The sequence below is a fragment of the Chelonia mydas genome, chromosome 3 (genome assembly GCF_015237465.2).
Source record: "Chelonia mydas isolate rCheMyd1 chromosome 3, rCheMyd1.pri.v2, whole genome shotgun sequence".
Lineage (NCBI taxonomy): Eukaryota > Metazoa > Chordata > Testudines > Cheloniidae > Chelonia > Chelonia mydas.
In genome coordinates, this window is record NC_057851.1 from 153647588 (window position 1) to 153668077 (window position 20490).

The 20490-nt window shown below is 44.2% G+C and overlaps 1 protein-coding gene across 4 annotated transcripts in view; it reads left to right on the forward strand.

Moving 5' to 3' along the window:
- The first annotated feature begins 19457 nt into the window (after positions 1–19457).
- Positions 19458–20490, forward strand: part of LBR (lamin B receptor) — a 51776-nt gene continuing 50743 nt past the window's right edge. The window contains exon 1 of one of the 4 annotated variants that reach the window (XM_043543589.1): positions 19458–19596. The gene's annotated coding sequence lies outside the window, so the exon portion shown is untranslated. The remainder of the gene's footprint in view (positions 19597–20490) is intronic. The other 3 variants (XM_043543592.1, XM_043543591.1, XM_007071713.4) reach the window with 3 other exon arrangements.

Below are 20490 nucleotides of genomic sequence, written 5' to 3' on the forward strand. Positions count from 1 at the left end.
GTCTGAATAAATCTCTACACAGTCATGCCATGACAGCCTGAACTCTACATAACTGCTAAAGACCAGTTACTTAAAAATATGGAACATTCTATGAATTGATTGAACTGTGCTCTCAGAAACAATAAGTTGGTCCCAGATGCAAGGCTGTGTCTGGAAACAAGAGGCACTTTCACTTTGTGTCATAGGCTTAAACAGCTTTAAGCAAATAGGCATTTCCCTGGGTTACGAAGCCAGATTGTAGTTTCTTTTAAATTATTCGCAATAGAACCTAAAAAGACCCCTAATCAGGTCCAGCCCTAGGTTTTCTGTGGATCTGCATAATGTACTATATGCAAGGCCACATCTGCTTTTCTCCATACTTGTAAAAATGTCCCTTCACTTCTGCATGCCAGAGACCATATCCTGTGGCCATCCATTGCTATGAATCTTTCTGCCTCTTAGTTCTTTAGCAACTGTTCCTCCATGTGGTTGAGTCTCTGTACTATCTTAGAGCACTCCCACCCACAGGGCCTTTCTTTCTAGCTCCCAGACTAACTAAACCTAATGTCACCACACAGTATCCCTAAATCCCGGTCTAGAGTTTGCAGGCATCATGGAAGAAACTGATGATTATAAAAGCCAAAGTACAACTTTCTGAGAGAAGGGAGCTATTAGATAATTTTGTCTCTCCCACAGCACAGTGATACTAGTCCAGTCTGAGTCTACAGTTGTACTTATAGCTGGAGAACTGGAAACGGTGTTCTAACTGAGGCATGTGTGTGTAACCTTGGGATCCTGGAAGTGTATGCCCCATATATAAGGATGTACCTAAAGTCATCTTTGTATATATGTCACAACTGGGACATCAGCAGTCTGACCTAGTGGTCAAAGCAGGAGTCAGGCTAGGTCAGATACTAGGAGGTCAGAGTACAAGCCAGGCCAGAGAGCAAACTGAGAATCAAGAGTCAGGAAGCAGGCTGGGTCAGGTTACCAGGAGATCAGAAGCAGGAGACAAACTTGAGAGCAGAACCACAGATGGATAACCAGAATCAAGCCGGGTCTTCCTGCTTTGTAAATGGGGGAGGAGGAAGACGACTCCGAAGTATAGTACATCAGTGTCTTTCTTTTTATCATGTTTCACAGATGTTGTCTCACTGGGATTTTTTCCATAGATGTTTAGTCGTTTGCCATGTATAGCTATTGTGTGAATGATTATCCAGAGGGGGCTATGACTTTGAGACAGTTCCATTGTATTGTAAGTGGGCCTAGAGTAAAATGACATTATTTGCTAAAACTGTTGCTTTCATCTTCCTTGAAAGTTAGGGGGGAGAAGGAGAGCCTAACCCTATGTAGCTAAAATTCTGCTCTGAATAACTGTTCTGATCTTAAAAAGAAAAGGAGTACTTGTGGCACCTTAGAGACTAACAAATTTATTTGAGCATAAGCTTTTGTGAGCTACAGCTCACTTCATTGGAGCTGTAGCTCACGAAAGCTTATGCTCAAATAAATTTGTTAGTCTCTAAGATGTCACAAGTACTCCTTTTCTTTTTGCGAATACAGACTAACATGGCTGCTACTCTGAAACCTGTTCTGATCTTGTTCATCCAGTGCACTCCCTAGTAAGTTTTTGTGGATATTTTTGGTTTGTTTTTGTAACAAAATGAAAAATGTAAGGCCATCAAAACTGTTTTGTAACTGCTTCATGCCCAGGAAGGACCACCACAAGATTACAATAAAACCCTATTCTAATAGTCACTTGGACAGCTATTGTGGTAACTGAACATCAACGAGTAGGGCCCTACCACACTGATGGCCATGAAAAACGCATCAGGGACCGTGAAAACTGGTCTACCCGCATGAAATCTGGTCTTTTGTTTTTACCCTATACTATACAGATTTCACAGGGGAGACCAGTGTTTCTCAAATTAGGGGTCCTGACCAAAAAGGGACTTGCAGGGGGGTTGCAAGGTTATTTTAGGTGGGTCACAGTATTACCACCCTTACTTCTGTGCTGCCTTCAGAGCTGGGTGGCTGGAGAGCAGCAGCTGTTGGCGAGGTGCCCAGCCCTTAAGGCGGTGGCCTGCCAGCAGCAGCACAGAAGTAAGGGTAGCAGTGCCATACATGCCACCCTTACTTCTTTGCTGCTGCTGGCGGTGGCTCTGCCTTCAGGGGTGACCTCCCATCCACCAGCCTCCGCTCTCCGGCCACCCAGCTCTGAAGGCAGTGCCACTGCCAGCACCAGTGCAGAAATAAGGGTAGCAGTACCACAACCCTCCACTATTATAAACTTGCGACTCCCCCCACCACCACCACCACACACACACAACTCCTTTTTGGGTCAGCACTCTTACAATTACAACAGCATGAATTTCAGATTTAAATAGCTGAAATAATGAAATTTATGATTTTTTTAAAATCCTATGACCATGAAATTGACCAAAATGGACTGTGAATTTGGTAGGGCCATATCAATGAGGCTTCTTCTTCATGATTATTTTATTTAGTATAATGGTACAGAAAGGCTATGATAGCAGGTGTTGAAATACAAGGCTATATTTTGTTGAGTGAACTGAGTCCAAATGCCACCAATGTGATTTACAATTTTGATAGTCATATCTCTTCAATACGTTTTTCCATTCTCCTTTAAATAAACAAAATCTTTAGTAAGCAATAATAAAACTAGGCATGAAAAATACCTTGGAGAAATTAGTGACTACAGGTACACGTATATGATACTTGGGCCTGAATCAGATCTCTCATTGTGGTTTTATGCCAATGTAACTCCAAGAGGCCAAAGTCTGCTCTCCTTTACACTCAGGGGTGCTGGAACAATTTGTATAGGGGGGTGCTGAGAGCCACTGAACCAAATTGTAAACCATGTATATGCTGGAAACAAGTGACGGGTATAATAGGGAAGGGGAGGCTAAGTCTCCCCCGGTGCATCTGCCACTGACCTGCCGCCAAATGCTTGGGATGTGGTGGCCCCGCCTGCTTTCTGCCTCTTCCCCTCCCTGCTCCACCCCTTCCCCAAGGCCCCCACCATCCACCGCAGCTGCTGCCTGGTAAGTCTACTCCACCCCCCCTCTCCAAAGGTCCCCCACACCTGCCGCATCTCTCCTCACCCCCCTTCCATACGAGACCCCCTCCCCCCCTCCGCTGCTCACCACGTCCTCCTCACCCCTCTCTCCCCAAAAGCCAGTGGGGGCTCAGCTCCAGCCAGTGGCCTGGAGCTTGAAGCTTGTCTTGGACTGGGGCAGCTTGAGCCAATGGCTCAGACCAGTGCTAAGGCCGGGGGTCAGGTGGGTGCTCTGCCTGGCTGGCGGCCCGAGGGTTGGGTCGGTTCTGTTGAGGCTCCTCTGGCCACGGTGGAGGGGGCTCAGGGCTCTGCTGGGTAAGGGTGGGTATGGAAGGGACAGGGCCCAGAGGCTAGCCTTCCTGAAGGGGGATTTCACCTGCCATCCATGGATGGAAACCACTTCAAGCCAGGGCAATGCAGCAGCACCTCTAGTTCCAACACCTATGTTTACATTGGTGTAAATCTGTAATCATTATTGAAGTTCATGGAGTTAATTCAGGGAATGTCCTTAGCAGAATTTGTTCCACTGGTGTATGTAGGAAATAACTCAGCTGAAGTAAATGTAACTTGAGTGTATTATCTCTGAAGACAAACCCCTATTTCTAAAGCCATTAGATAGGAGCTAATCTTTTGGGATATACCAAATCTGACCACTTGATCTACTGCCTCTGCTTCTGGCCTCATCACTTCAGCAAAGTATGCTAAATGTGGAAGCCTCCTAATGTTGTGAGAGGAGGCAGGGAATTAAAGAAACTGGCATTATTCCCTAGTTGATGCTTTCACCTTTGCTTTAAAACAGAGAGAGATAGGGAGAGAGACCAGCATTTCAAAGTGTCCTACTGTTGAAGTGGTTAGAGAACAGGTCTTGCAAAGTGAGCACATTTTTATGGGGTTGCCAAATTGCAAGGTGTGGCCTTCCTCCTCTTTTTATTTTAATATTGAGGAGTGGTCCCAGACTAATGTCCCCAGGGCAATGCTTCATCTGGATCCAATTGCCTTCATTTTATGCAAATTAGATTCAGCACTGCCTCTTTCTGTCAATGCTCAGCTGAGGGACAAAAAGGCAAAGCTGACATCCCTTGTAGATGAATCTGTTCTAGTGGTATAGTACTAGTTGTTCAGGGATGCTACAAGGTATATTAATTTGTACTGCTTTCTCTCTGCCTTTTCATTTTTCTTCAGCTTCCCCTACAAAGCCTCCTTTAACCCTTGCTTTCCCTGCTCACCATCCCAGCTACCGCAAGGCATTGTGCAGTATTGCCAGCCTCAAGTATTGAAGAAATCATGGGTAAGACAAGAATATTAATGATGGCATAGAAATCATTGTTTCTTTAAAATAATTTTTGGGTTCTTTTTATTTGTGTTCTGATTTCTGATTCTTCAGTCTGTATTCACTTCATTTTTTCAAAATTTCTCTTCAGCTATGAGGGCCAGAAACTTACCTTAAAAAAAAAAATGAAATACTAATATGCAACTTGGCATCACAGCTACAGTTACGTGTTTCAACACAATATGTCTTGCATCCTGGATGCCGCTATTTTTGCATGTAGCACCACGTATTTTAGCCTTCAGAACAGGAAGTAGGGAAGGCTGAATACAATCCTGTACTCCGTCTGCATGGTATCTTCTTCTGTATGAGGTTAGAAAAAATGCAGCATAACTAGCACATATGCTGTTTGGAGTGCCTCAGGGGCATCCATATTCATGCCATTTGAGGGAGGAGGATAGGTATGATTCAGATAGGATGAAATTGAGCTGCTCTAGTTTGTTCAGTAAATAAGTTACCAACTCTCACAAATTTATCACAAGTCTTGTGGCATTTGGTGCTTTCCCTTAAAGCCCCAGATGCTGCAATTAATAGATTGCATGAAGAACCTCAGCTTTGCACTGTTGCAGGACTTTCCATTAGAGTGTCTCAAAGCACTTTAGAGATATTAATGAATTAAACCTCACAACACCCCGGTGAAATAGGGGATATGTCATCATTAACACTCTACAAACGGTGACACTGAGGCACAAAGGCCCAAATTCATCCCCTCATCCAGTGTAGGTCCTGATGTGGGAACTGAGAAAGCATTCAATATGCCTCCCCTATTCTGGGGATCAATTCAGCCCTCATGGACTGCCCTAACTTACACGCCTTCTGAAATGGCCCCTATTGACTGTAGCAGAATAGATGGAGCATAGTTACCCTCTGCCCAGGCTCCTTCCTATCCTTATCATGCTCCTAGAAGAGTCTCTTGCACCAAGGTCGTGGGGTACACAGCTAACAGAGGTGACCATCCACCTGGCAGAGAAGCCCCTATGTCAGGATGCCTTACAACCCCTTTGTGATGGCTACACTGATGCAAACAGGCCAGAAGTCACTGATTTAAAAACTCCATTTAGCTGGTTGTGAGTTACAGGCACTTGGTATGGAGGAAACTAGCTTTTCCTTTAGCCTACACCTTATTTGTTAAATATTGTATTCCATCCTAGGATTCAAAAATGCTTTGGTTTGAACATTTCAAACTCTTTTGTTCTGTTAGTACAATTGCCTTTGACATGGCTGAAAAATGTTGGCTCATATATCACAAAATCTATGAACCTTTGGAAAATACTTCATGGGCAATTATTGCAATACACACTTTTGTTAATACTCTTCATACTGAAAGAGATGATCCTTTCCCAAGAACCTGTCATTGGAGCAATGTAAGGGTCGCATTGTCAACAATGAGTGTTCAACTTTTCACCAGAAGATACTGCAGCAAGAAGGCTTATTGTAATCACAAGGTCTCTGAGAATAGCATGAACCTCCCTTAGCCAATAATGGGCCTTATTTATAAATTCATGTAGTTACAGAACAAAGAGGAAGTTTGTTACACTCATGTAGAGATCAAAGTTTGAATGTAATTTTTCTACTTCTCCTGCGTAGAGAATTTGAAAACACTTTGTAAACACCGTACCCCTTCTCCTTGCTGTGTATTCCTGGGCAAAAGCTAAAAAGCATGCAGCAAAGTAAAAGCTATTTATAACTCTGGCCAGTTTTTTTTAAAGCTGTTTGTGAAGATAACATTTTGGAAAAATTCCCAGAATGCAAGTGCCCAACACACACTTGTTGAGAGCTGTAGATTCATAGATTCCAAGGCCAGAAGGGACGGTTGTGATCATCTAGTCTGACCTCCTGTATAGCACGGGCCATAGAACTTCCTCAAACTAATCCCTAGAGCAGAGCTTCTAGAGAAACATCCAGTCTTGATTTTAAAATTGCCTGTGATAGAGAATCCACCACAACCCTTGGTAAATGGTAGTGTCTGAAAGTATTTTGTACTCTCCAAAAAGATGGAATTGTAGGTCTCCATCTGACCTATTTTAAATTGAGATCTAATGAGGAATCTTCCAGATTCTAAAGGTGAAATCCTGGCCCCATTAAGTCAATGACATAACTTCCATTGACTTCCAATCTCCCGCCCCACCACTTTATCACTGAGAAATTAAAAATAAAATTAGTATATCCACCTGTACAACTCCTATAGTGTCTGCGCACTTCACGTTAATTAATTAATCCTCACAACTTCTTCCTGAGGTAGGGAAATATTCCTATTTTATAGCTGGAGAACTGAGACACAGAGACTAAATGGCTTGCCCAATATTCAGGTGGGAATTAAACCCTCTCTCCTGATCCCTGGATCATGGCCTTAACCAAAAGATGTGTGTGGGTGTATCAGTCTCCTAGTAGATGGAACTGGAACTGCTAAACTGTGTGTCATACATCCTTGTACTGCTGACAGTGGTAGCTCAAGTGGTATAGACTTAAGCTTTTGGACCAGACAGGTTTGGATTCCCTGACATTGTTTTTCTTGTTAAATCAGAGTCTCATGATTCAATTTTCTTCTACAAAAGCAGAGAGCAAATTTAACAAAGAAACCTTTTAATGCATAACATATTAATGTACTGAATTCAAACACAAGAGAGAGCAAGTGGCAGGCAAGACCCAAGGCCTGCCAAAGCATTTCAGAATGAAGCAGCTGCAGTTGTATTTCCAACCATAGACACCAACTCTGTGGGTGCTCCAGGGCTTGAGCAACTGCAGAAAAAAAATTAGCAGGTGCTTAGCACCCATCGGCAGCCAGCTCCCCCCCATCCCCTCCTGCCCGCCAGCAGCCCCACCAGTCAACTCCTCCCGCTCCATCCCAGCGCCTCCCGCCCACTGTGATCAGCTGTTCCGTGGAATGCAGGAGGCACTGAGAGGAAGGGGGAGGAGCAGGGACAGGGTGCGCTCGGGGGAGGGGGTGGAACTGGGCAGGAAGGGGCAAGGGTTAGGGTTAGGGAAAGGGTGGAGCGGGGGTTGAGCACCCCTGGGCAACAGAAAAAGTTGGCACCTGTGTTTCCAACCTATGTCTCCAGCGAGAGGAATGATGTACTCAATTTCCCCCCACCCTCTATAGTGGCACAGCTGCAGATGTGCTGTTGTAGTTTAGACAGTAAATATAGTAGCTAAGTCAATGAAAGAATTTTTCTATCAACCTAGTACTGTCAACACTGGTGCTTAAGGGCTTGTCTACACCATGCAGCTTTTAGCGACAAGGCTGTGTCGACTCAGCCTTGTCGCTAAAAGTCAACGTGTGTAAACGCTCTTTTTTGGTACTTTGTCGGCACTTTTGCCGACAAAATACTTCCAGCCCCGTGAGCAGCATTAGCTTTGTTGGCAGGAGAGTGCTCCTGCCAACAAAGCCGTGTTCACACTGCCACTTGCGTTGGCAAATCTTTTGTCTTTCGCAGGGGGGCTTTTTTAAGTACCCATGAAAGACAAAAGTTTTGTCAACAACTTCGCAGTGTAAACAAGCCCTAAATTGGCTTAACTATGTCTCTGTGGGTTTTTCACACCCCTGAGTGACACAGTTATGTCAGCCTAACTTTCTAGTGTAAACCAGCCCGCGGACTCTACAGAAACCATCAGTAGACAAAGCATGAGCTAATACAGTTCAGTTCCCTTTTAGGCCCCTCTTTTCTCCTCTTCTTTCCTGGAGGCCCTTGCCTTCCTCGTCCAGTGCTATGCGGATTTAAAACAATGCTTACAAAAGTATTTCACTGAATTTTTTAATGTTTGTTGAATTCACTGTGTAATCATGTATTAACTTCTGCTTTTCAGTAGGTAGCTGTCATGGGTATTTCACTGAAACCTTGCTACCATTAAAATATATTCCTGATTTATCACAAGGAGCTCAGTACCTCCAGAAGTAGGTTCAATTGCTTGAGGTGAAACCTATTATGAATGAGTGAGTAATAAGTATTTTAAAAAAACTACAAAAAGTTGTTTTGGGAAATATCTATGATAAAATAAAGGCATAAAGAACTGTCTTTTTTTAACCAGTAGATTAGTGTACAGGTGAAATACATCTTAATGTGGATATGCCCTGGAAGGCCTCCACCTTACTTATGCATAATAATGGGGCAGTATGGGAGCATCTACCAATTAATTAGCTGTATAGGTGAGTTCCATAATGCATGTACATCATAGAGAGGATCTCTGCTGACCCCATGTATAGCAATGGCAACAGATAAGAGAAAAAGTCAGAGAATCTGTGATTATTCAGATACTGGGATTTGCCCTGGTTATAGCCATTGGTGGCCAGCTACTAGTACAACTGCATTTGTGCAAATATCCAATATAGTCAGGCTAAGCCACAGCATACACTGGGGATTCCACCCATTTGTGCCCAGCCATTGCTGTAGCTGCACCAGTATGAATTGTGATTTATAGCAGAGTAGCCTGTCTACAATAGGGATTTGCACAGGTGAATCTGCATCAATGGCTGGTCACCAATGGGTAAAATCCCAAATACTGACAAGTCCCCATTGTCCCCAGAGCCCCACACAATTGGCACAGATGGGCTATAGGTGTTATTTCAACAGATAGACTGGAGGAGTGGCTGCTAAGGGATTTTGCTTACAGCCTCCATGCACTTCATCCATATAAAGCTCAATCAGTCAAGGTTTTGTGGGGGAGCTGAATTTCACCTAGATTGTTTTATGGAGTGGGCTGCCTTTCATGTTCCCTTATTAGCAGCCAAAGATTGCCCTTTCATGATAGTTTCTTCCTTCCTCTGTTCTTATTCATAACCTTTCTCCCCGTTCAAGGTGATATTTTTAGATAAAAATATTGCTGAACAAACATCAGTAGCACTGATGCAAATGAGAAATCCCATTATCATGAATGATAAGCTGCCCAGAAAGCCTCCTTGCTGTGTGATCTGCTTGCTGTGTGATCTGCACCACAGAAGCTACATAGTGTGATGGTTTTTCAGTTCATCAGATGTACAATTTTGAACATTGAGCTGTGTATCAAAGATGAGACCTGAATTGCAAAGCTCTGATCTGGATCTGCATTTCCCCGAAGTTTAGGTGTATTCATTTTAGTGTGTGTAGCTATAAAACAGACACCTTTGTTTTCTGTGTACTCTGCATTTTAAAATTTCTAATAAATCTCACTAGTTTTCATCTCTGAACATGTTGTTTTTGGAGTTCCTATAGGCTGTTAATAGAGGTGGCATATGCACAAAGCTGACCCTGCAGTCAGCTTTGTGCAGGTGAATTCCTGTGCCTGCCTGAAGCCCCACTGAAATCCATGGGGCTCTGTGTGGTCAGGGGGGCCAGCCTGCATAGTTCCAATTGTGAGGTGGGGGGAAATACAGTCCATTGGACAGGGCATGAGACTGAGAATTATAATATGTGGATTGTATTCCTTGCTCTGTCATTGGCTCTCTGTGTGATCTTGGGTAAATAATTCAACCTCTCTTGCCTCACTTTCCCCATCTTTAAAAAGGAGAAATAATAGGAACATAGGAATTGCCATAGTGGATCAGACTTGAAGTCTACCTAGTCCAGTATCCTGTCTCTGACTGGACTAATGAGTACCTTTGCAAAGCTATTTGTCTGTTCCATAACATTTATTTACCATTTTCAAGTGAGAGAAAAAAAATCTTAATACAGAAATCTTTAAAAAGAGGATAGGACTATGGGAAAATGTACAAGAAAGGATGAACATAAAAACTTGTCATGAAAATTTGTTTTTTGAAAGAAAAGATGAAAAATTACACTATATCGTTACAAAAAGTATTATTGTGTTCACTGATACAAAGGCTGGCTGCTAGGTATGTCACTGCATGAGTGTGGAAAAGAGAAAATCAAAGTTAATTGGATACTTAGAGTGCATGCAACTAGATTTAGTCTCAGTTGTAAAGGTCTGAATGAGGATTGAAGAGCTGAGTTCTGCTGTAAGAAAAAAGGAGTAATAAATATTGCAGGAACAGCCCCAAGCAAAGGAAATTTTGGAGAATTATGAGTAGCTCGCTCTTGTTAGCTCAATGTGCGGTATGTGACTGAATAGGAGCTTTGCCTGAGTAAAAAGTAAAATGTATTTATTACTTTGTATCTTCAACATGTGACCCCCATGACTTGCCCAGCATCACAAAATAAATTAGTGGCAAAGATAGAAATAGAAAGTAGGAGTCCTGCCTTTTTGTTCTATCCTAACTACAAGATTCTCCCAAAAGAATATTCTAATTTGTTGGCAGTTTTCCTATTAATAATAACTTTTTAAAAGTTCAAAAAGACCAATCTTTAGACTATTTACTAACAAATCTTTTTTTCTACTCTGTTAATAGTTTCCCTTTAAACTGACATGCCAAGTAGTTTTGATGCAAAATATTACAAAATTTTCCAGAAGTGTTCAGTAAGTTTTTGCCCTTCCCCCCTGCGTTCCCCAGCCTTGGATTTTTTTTTTAAAGAAGTATTTAAACTTTCCTCTGTCAGGACTGTAAATCAAATGCTACAGCATTTTGATTAACGTTAGGGCATAAGAACCAAGATGAGAAATTTACCATAAACTAATTAGAATAGTTTCATTTTTCAAAGTAAGTGAAATGCTAAAAGTAAACCAGTAACAAGAAAAATGAACTAGCTCATGCCAGGAGTTGTGTGTGTATGGGTGGCAAAGGTGGGTGGGGCAGCCCATGCCAGGGACTCTGTGTGTGCCCCCTTCCCCAATGCCCTCCTATTTCTCCCCGCCATTCTTATTTCTTTTCTTTTTGTCTCTAGCCAAATCAGTTAGACAAAAAGTACCTCCCATTCAAATCCTTACTCAGGCAAGGGCATGGATAAACAATTAGGGGCTCCTGAAGGTCATCAAATTCAGGCTCTGGCAGGAAGGGAAGCTAGTTCCAGAATTATGGACTGTTCACCAAAAATATATTGCCGCCAGCCTCTGAGTTTTAAATCTTGGGACTGTTAACTGAGAATGAGTGGGTTGAACTCTGCTCTTGGGTGGGTGCGTACTGTGGGGAAAAGCAGTCTGTAAGGCCCTGGTTATTCAAACCTGCACATACTTAATTTTGTGCACATATTCAGCATAATTGAAGTCAGTGGGACTACTCACATGTAATTTTAAGCATGGGAATAAGTTGTTTGCAGGATTAGGGCCTAAAATAGTTAGGTCTCCAGGCATGATGTAGGGCTTTATAAATTTCAACGCACATCTTAAATTACACGCGGAAGTGAACAAGAAAACAGTGTAACATATGGAGCACAGATGTAACTACCCACATGAAATTCCTACTATAGTCCATCACTTTTATATTTCCTTTTAACCTCAGACATAGCCTTTTGCAAACTGCCTCTGCTAGGGAGATTTGGGATCTATTGTTCAATTTCCTTTTAAAGCATTCTTCTGCTGAGGCACTTCCCTTGAATATGCAGACTCTTCTTCACGGGGGCAAGGATAGTGGGACAGTCACACTACTGCTCACCAGCATTGTTTTCTCACCATCCCCTTGACTTTGTGGGAAGTCCCTGTCTCAATTAATCCTCACTTATTCAACATTATCTGAAGTATATTCTGCCCCAATGATGAGGAGTAGTTAAGGGGCAACAGCTAGAGGAGAAAATCATGGGCAAAGTTTCATCCGAGCCATACTGCTTTGGAAGCAGGAGCTGAGATTCCCCTGCCCAAGATCTACAGGTTTGCAGCTTCAAGCACATTCCTACCTTGTAGTTTCAGATTCTTAAAGGGACACAGCCCTTTTAAATATCCCCTATCTGTCTGAAAATATTTACCTACGATTGTTACAATCAATACCTGCAGTCACTAAAATGAAAGTGATTAGAGGAAAAACAATACTTTTTCTGGTTTCAGAGTAGCAGCCATGTTAGTCTGTATTCGCAAAAAGAAAAGGAGTACTTGTGGCACCTTAGAGTCTAACAAATTTATTTGAGCATAAAGTTTCGTGACTTTGTATATAGTCTGCCACTTCTCCCTATTTGCGTGAGTTAGGCAACAAAAGAGAGATTTCATTTATAAAAAGAAAATAGAAAAAATTGATTGTAAAGCCATATATATTTGCAGGGGGCTCAGGGAAAGTATTTTAGCCTTTTTAAATTTACTAGATTTCAAGTTTGTGATGTTTTAATTATTAAAATGTTATTGGATCATCTTAGATTACTAATCTGAAATGACCACTTAATTTAACATCCATACCAGCAAGTACATTGGCTGAATTTTGTAAATAAATCCTCAATTGTTCAAATTACAAGATCTCCAATCCAGGTTTGACAAACAACTCCAAAAGACCCTCTTTCAATGTGAAAGCATATTATTCTCCAAATGAGATTACAATTGAAAACCTACATATTTAGACAATTAATTATATGCCTTTATCACTAGTAAAATAAAGTTGGCTCACTGTAAGCATGAATTGGATCTTTCTTTGTTTAAATATACAAACTGTCTGCCTGAAAACAAATCCTAATAGATTATCACTGTGAACTGTGCAATATTGGATTACAGTTCAGAAACAAACAAATTGTCCACTTGAGGTCAGAAACGTGCTTCAGTTGCTCTGCTCCTTGCACTAAGATCTATCTAATGTCAGTCAGTCAAAAAGAAATGTCTTAATAGGATTAAAGAGCAAATTTGTACTAACTGGATTGTTTCAAATCTGTACTCTAACATGATTTTGTGACACTGATTCCAGTTCAATGGTGTGCCTGATTTAATTTAGAAGCCTCTTAATAGCCTATGTAGTGGAACATAAAATGAATACAAAGGGGATTTTGATAAAGAAAATACAAATTGGTGTTTGTTCTTCTTAGTAAGAAAGCTGAATAAAAAATATACTTTCTGGGTTGGTATTAGTATTTGCACCAAGATTTCCATTGCCTTGCAGAACTGGAAAGTTAAGGGCAGAGCTGAACATATAGTGGAAAACATTTATTACAAATCTTCATTTGAATATGAAAGTGGATTTCACTTTCACATTTGGTTTCTGTGAATATTAAGGCTTTTGAGATATACTAATGTGAATATCTGTGAAAAGCAAACTTTAGATGAATACTTGAGCTTAAAGTGAATTTCAAGTTTTCTAAGTATAATAGAGTTCACACTGGGTATTAAATATATAGGTGACAGTGAAAAAATGAGTATTACAATGAAATAGGCAACTTGAAAATTGTGTTTTATTGATTAGTTACATAAGTCATGTTGTATTTTGTCATCCTTTATGGGCATATGTATGGTTTATTACCAACACAGTGAAATTTTTGAATTGTATATTCCAACGTACATGATATTACACTCACACTGTTGGTTTGTTACAAATTATGTCTCGGTTCAGTTCATAGTGAAGTGTTCCTAACTTTCACAATTGTATTAAGAGTCCAACAATATTTAGTGTTATTCTTAAAGCTCCAACTGATTTAATTAGGTGAGAATCTGTGTTAATTTATTTTTAAACCTGTAAGTTTCTAGCTGTCAGAACTACAGAGGAAATCTTGAAAACAAACTCCAAAGGCTCAAAAATCAGAAAGCAAATAAAAACAACGCACAATGTATTAATTTTAGAATCTCAGGTTTCAGAGAAGCAGCCGTGTTAGTCTGTATTTGCAAAAAGAAAAGGAGTACTTTTAGAATCTCAGGATTTTTAAGATAGTCACATGATTTCTCGGGGCCTAACTCATGGCTTCTGTGTGGATGGGGTTGTCAGTCTTTTAATGGATACTATTTACACCACAAAAGCAAATGAACATGTTTATTTTTAGCCTTTTTGGCGGTCTTGATGGATAAGTGAAGTATTGATTGGGCTACAAAATAAACTCCCTGTCGTCAATTCTCCATGACAGAGTTGAGGAACTTTGGCAGGACAGTGAAGGGGAGCTTGCATTGCCATTGACTATTCAGTATATTAAGGATGAAGAGAAGACTTTGACATTTTTAATCCAAATACATACATCAGTATTAAATTAATTTTAAATGAGCACGTGTAAAATAGATATATCACTTGCCTTACTGGTGGAAATAAAAAACTAAATTGAATTTTATTGAGAAATAAATATAGTGCATTTATGTTGCCTTTTCACAATATATTTCTGTGCAGATAACAAGAAATATTATTGCATAGGTTTCCTGATTTCAAAATATGCCAGTCATTCTCACATACTTTCTTGTGTCAGGCTGGCTTAAAGGGATACCACCAATTATTATAAATTTTAAATACATAATCTGTATATATATATCTTGTTTGTGACATTCAAAAATATTATAATCTACTGCAGTGATTCTCAAACCTTTTTACTGGTGACCCCTTTCACATAGCAAGCCTCAGAGTGTGACCCCCCATCAGTTAGAAATGCTTTTAAATATATTAACACCATTATAAGTGCTGGAGGCAGAGTGGGTTTGTGGTGGAGGCTGACAGCTCGCGACCCCTGAGGGGTCAAGTTTGAGAACCCCTGGTCTACTACATTTAATCCAAGAGATGTTTGCTTTCTGGTGGTTAAGTGAAGCGGTCCTGTATTTCCATTCAACATCACAGGCATGTTGCAAATCTTATTATATAAAGTGCTTCTGGATCCTTGGTGAAAGGTGCTAATCCAACAATAGATGTCTTAAAAAGTAAAATATGAACTAGTATAATTATAATTCTTACTTTGTCACACCCACATATGACAATCCCCTTCCCCCCAAGAAAGATAGAAGTATTTTAAAAAGGCAGGAAATAATGTGTGATTCACACTTCCTCTTTGGCTCCTTGTCATATGGTGGGTCAAAATCAAGGTTGTGACTTTGACATTCAAAACCACTCATGAAATAAGTCAAAATTTATCACTTTACACAGATCATCATCTCCCAGGGCAGCTACATTCCCCTGAAACAATGGAGCTGTCAACCTCAAGAGGCAGTCTTATGTTACTCCTGGGGGAACTGTGTGCCACTGCGCATGCGTAGAATTTATGTTCACCGCAGATTTGTTTCCCCGCAGAAAAATGACTTTTTTCCTGGGAAGCAAAAGGAAGCCACGAAAGCAGTCATGTGACCCTCCCCGGCAGTATGTTTTGGGTGCCCAGGGCAGCCTGCAGAGAGGTAAATCACTGTGGGGCAGGAGTGAGACTGGGGAAGACACAGCTGGTAGCTCCTACCCTGCGCCAAGCTCAGCTGCTAGTCCCAGCTGGGGTGGGGAGGACGGAACTTCCTCTTGCACTGCCCTTCCTCAGACCCACCCCCAGATTTCTCCCCCGGCTGTAGGAAGCTCTGCAAACTCCCCCCTCCACCCCATGCTTCCTGCACCCATCACTCCTCAGCTGCCGGGGGAGGGATCCCTTTAGAGGGAGCTGCTCCCCCATCCATCCAACCCCCGTGCGTCCAGACCCCTTCATATCCACACCCTCTCACTGAGCCTCATCCCTTCCCCGCACCCAGAACCCCCATGATAAGTCCTACTCTCCCTTCACCTGTACCACCCCAACGAGTCACCTGCACCCAGATCCCGCCCTCCACCGAGCCCTAACCAGTTGCACCTGGATCCCCACCTTATCAAGCCCCATTTGCTCAGCATCTAGAGCCACCTACTGAGCCCCCCACAACTAGCCCCCCCGCTGAGCTCTATTCCCCCCACATTCAGACTTCCCCTTCTGAGCCCCAACCACCTTCACCTGGACCCGCCTACAGAGTCTCATTACCGTTACACTCAGAACCCCCCAACAAGCCCCTGTGCATCCAGATCCGCCCTGCACCCTGCTCCCCCACTGAACTGTCCACACCCAGATTGCCCCACACAGAATCCTCTCAACCCACACCTGGATTCCCCCCACACTAAGCCCCTCCACACTTGGATCCTGCCTTGCTGAGCCTGCCTGTCCAGGTGCACCTGGCACAGAGGGGCAGGGCTTTGGGGTGTTTCTGGGGCAAGGCTGATCATTGTGCTATGTCAGGGTTGGGTGCAGCCTCACCACTGACTCCATGTCCCGGGAGTGGGGAGCTGCAAAGTTATCTCCCACCTCTGTGCAGCCAGTGGCATGTGCTCCCCAATGCCATGCTGAAGCCTCCATATTTGACAAATAAAGTTTGCAGAATTTTAAAATAATGTGTGCAAAATTTTTAATTTTTTGGCGTAGAATGCCCTGAGGAGTATTATGAGCATCGGTGACAGAGTCTTTGCACCAAATGCCCATGAACCTTGAACTCCTGGCAGAGAAGCAGCATGACTTAAAAACCTCAGCTTCTTTAGAGAAAAATTTACATTCTTTGGCTTAGCCTACCTACAATAATATTAATTAAAAATTATCCAATTCCTGCAGATGGAAATGAAGGGAGAGAAAATTGTATCTTTGGCCCTTAGGCTGTCAAACTGTGTAGTTAAACAACGGGGGGAGGATAAGGTAATATCTTTATTGGACCACCTTCTGTTGGTGGAAGGGTCAGGCTTTTGAGCTTCACAGAGCTCTTCTTCAGGTCTGGAGAAGGAAACTAGAGAGTCCAAGCTAAATACAAAGTGGGACAGATTGTTAAGCATAAGGGATTCACACATGCTGTAGGGGACCACTTCAAATGAAGTGGGCAATGAACACCTGTGCAGTCACAGGACAATGGAGTTAGCAGGGTGTGTTACAAGTTGTTGTAATGGGCCATAAAACCTGTACTTGTTAAGTCTGGTTTTTAGGGTCCAGTAGAGTTATGGGTTCAAAAGACGAGATTGGGAATTAAGAGGTGTTGTGCAGGTATCCTTTGAGGATGAGGACTGAGAGGTCAGATATGGAGTGATTGCCTACAGATGATGCAGATAAGACTCAGGTGTTTCTAATACTGCAATCTTTAGACAAGATTGTAAGTGTGTCTGATCACTGTCTCAATATAGCTTTTAGTATCACCTGAACTTTAGACAGTATTGCCAATTCTCATGATACTTGGTGAACTTATTACGGTTGCAGCCCACAGAGGAATGTGATTAAATGAGAATCAGATCATGGGTGGGCAAACTTTTTGGCCCAAGGGCCACATCTGGGAATAGAAATTGTATGGCGGGCCATGAATGCTCAAATTGGGGTTGGGGTGCAGGGAGGAGGGTGAGGGCTCCGACTGGGGGTGTGAGCTCTGGGGTGGGGCTGAGGAGTTTGGGGTGTAGGACGGTGGGACTAAGGGGTTCAGAGGCCAGGAGGGGGATCAGGGGTGGGGTGCGGGGGCTGGGGGTGCAGGCTCTTGGGTGGGGCTGAGGAATTTGGGGTGCAGGAGGGTGCTCTGGGCTGGGTTTGGAGGGCAGGAGGGGGATCAGAGCTGGTGCAGGGAGAAGTGCAGGCTCCAGGTGGCGCTTACCTCAAGCGGCTCCTGGAAGCAGCAGCATGTCCCCCCTCTGGCTCCTATGTGGAGGAGCAGCCAGGTGTCTCTGCGCACTGCCCCTTCCACAGGCACTGCCCCCACAGCTCCCATTGGCCTTGGTTCCCGGGCAATAGTAGCTGTGGGGGTGGTGCCTGTGGAGGGGGCAGTACGCGGAGTGGAACTGCCTATGCATAGGAGCTGGAGGGGGGACATGCCACTGTTTCTGGAAGACACATGGAGCGGCCTCCAACCCTGCTTCCCGGCTGGGTGCCAGAGCACCGAAGTGGGGTAAGCCCCAGACCCTGCTCCCCAGTGGGAGCTCAAGGATCTGGCTCCCGGCCGTAGTTTGCCCATCCCTCAGTTAGATACAGCCCTGAAGCGTATACCTTCTTGTGTACAATTTTATGAGGTACTAGGTTCCAAAAAGTAGAGCTCCCAGGGCTAGGAAGTTACCACATGACTGAGTGGTAAATAAAAACCTAGATGAATTAATGCCTATAACCTCTATACAGTCCTCAAACTTGGTTCTATGAGTCAGAATTTTGGATGTACTTCCATCTGCTGCTGGGATGTACTAACTGTTTAGAAAAGTGTTTAATACAAAGGCTGTACAGAATGGAGCTAAAATGAGCGTCATACACAGCACTATTCCAGAGTTTTCCTTAAAACCGTATTCCATCCCAAACCTTGTGTTCCTTTCCCTGAACCCTTCCACAAGCTTTAACTTGACGTAAACTAGCATGATGTCTTTGTTTGTGAAGTTTTTCCCATGTGCTGAGATTGTCCCTCATCCTTGTCCATCATCAGATGTGGATAAAACCTATTAGTAAAATGCTTGTTAAGCTTATGTTCTGGAACATTAGTGGAGAATAGGCCAAGCTCTGTCTATCTGTGGAAATGAACCTGTTGCTGTCAAAGATTGTCAGCAATTGATCCCCCTAAATCGGTACTTGGAATAATGCTAGTGCAGATGAGCAAACCATCTTTCTCTCCTGAAGATTTCAGATTTGTCTTTGTGGGGTTTTTTTCTTTACATGAAAAAGGCCTGATCTACTCTTTGTCTCCGGGGAAAAGGAACAGTTATGTCCTATGTCTATACATACAGTGATGCAGTGGCACAGCTGTATTCATAGAGGTGCGCCGCTGCAGCGTGTATGGTGAAGAGGCTTTTTTGCTGACCAGAGTCCACATATTAAAAAAACACTTCTGTATAAGTGCTTTTCAATCAGTGAAACCATTTTCAGCTGTTCAGGTGTTCCCTCTCCCCTCTCTGCGTCAGTCTCCCTTCCTCCTGGGTTGCCAACTGGGGGGTTGGATGTATTCCTCGAGATTTCATCACATGACATAATCTTTAATTAAAGATTAATATTTAATTGCTGGAGACTCCAGGCCAATCTTGGAGGGCTGGCAACCCTAGTAGCAGGTGGGTAGCTCTGACAGAAGGAAGGGGTCCCTTTCTCGGGGCGTTAGTGCCCTTTGAGAGAATCTGTCTCCTCCACCCCCCAATGAGGCAGAGCCCGGGGGTGGGGCTCGGACTTGAGTGTCCCAGTGAGCGAGTCTGAAGTTTCCTTTCCCCGAGGCGGGGGGGACGAACTCGGACCTGCAGCTCCCTGCTGGGGCAGCTCCGTCACTTGGAGGGCCCGACCGGGGCACAAAAGGGAGGAACGCGCCACCGACTCGTAGCCAATTCCGTGTCTCGGTCGCGATTCAAACCCGGCGACCTGGCCAATGGGGACTGTTGGCGCCCAGCAGCTCGCAGGAAGGGGCGGGGCTGCGGCCGAAGCTTCGCGCGCGCCAGCGGCCCTGTAACCGTCGCTCAGGGTGGTGGTTTACCGTAGCTCGTCGACGGTCCGGTGCGCTCGGCCCGGCTGTGTCGCAGAGGCGATTCCTGCCAGGCCAGGTGGGGGCGGCAGCCCAGGTAAGGATCCGGGACCGAGGGCAGGCGGGGACCAGGACACGCCCCCGTAGCGGCTTTCCCGGGAGGAAGGGCACCGTCCTGTCGCTTCCTCTCTTCCCCTCCCCCACGGTCCGGGGCCTCGCGGTGCCGAGACGTTTCGCTCTGTACTCTTGGGTGCTGGCGTTAAACTGCTCCTGTCCCGCCCCCCCCCCCCCGAGCCTCTCTCGCTCCTGTTTGTTCCGCTCGTTCGCAAACCCGCTGGTGGCGTTCGCATCCCCGAGCGGGCGGTGACCGGTTCCGTTATCCGCCCTCCCCTCCCGTTTGTACGCGGCTGGGGGCGGACAGTGACCGGAGGGAGGCTCGTGGCGGGGCAGCCCCGCGAGCTGAAGCGTCCATGAAAACAGGCTTGTAGCGAGACTGGCCGGCTCCCCTCTGGGGCGGGGCTGTGTCCCCCGCTTACACCCTGCCAAAGAGCCGGACGACGGCTGGGTGTCTCGCCTCGTCCGAGCTGACGAGCGAGGCGCAGGCGGGCTGAGACGCTGGCGCCGGCGGGAGCGCGGGATGCTGCGAAACAAACAAGAGCGAGACTTTACATCGCGCGCAAAAGCGGGGCTTCGGGGGGGGGGCTGCAGAGGAAAGTGATGGCCCCGGGTCGTTTCCTCGTCCCCGTCCACTCTCTTTACTCGCACGGCCGGGGGAGGATTCCCGATCCACAAAGCAAACTTGAGATCTGGTTGTTTCATTTCCATGTCGTGCTCTAGCCATTGATCATTGAAGCTTTTCTGTCAAGTTAAATGGGAAAAGTTTAAATAATGACGTTTTCCCTCCATTTTGAATGCTTCTGGTTGAAAGTATATTTAAAGGGAACGAATGCACCCTTCTCTACTATCTTCAAGATTCGCCTTACAAAGGCTG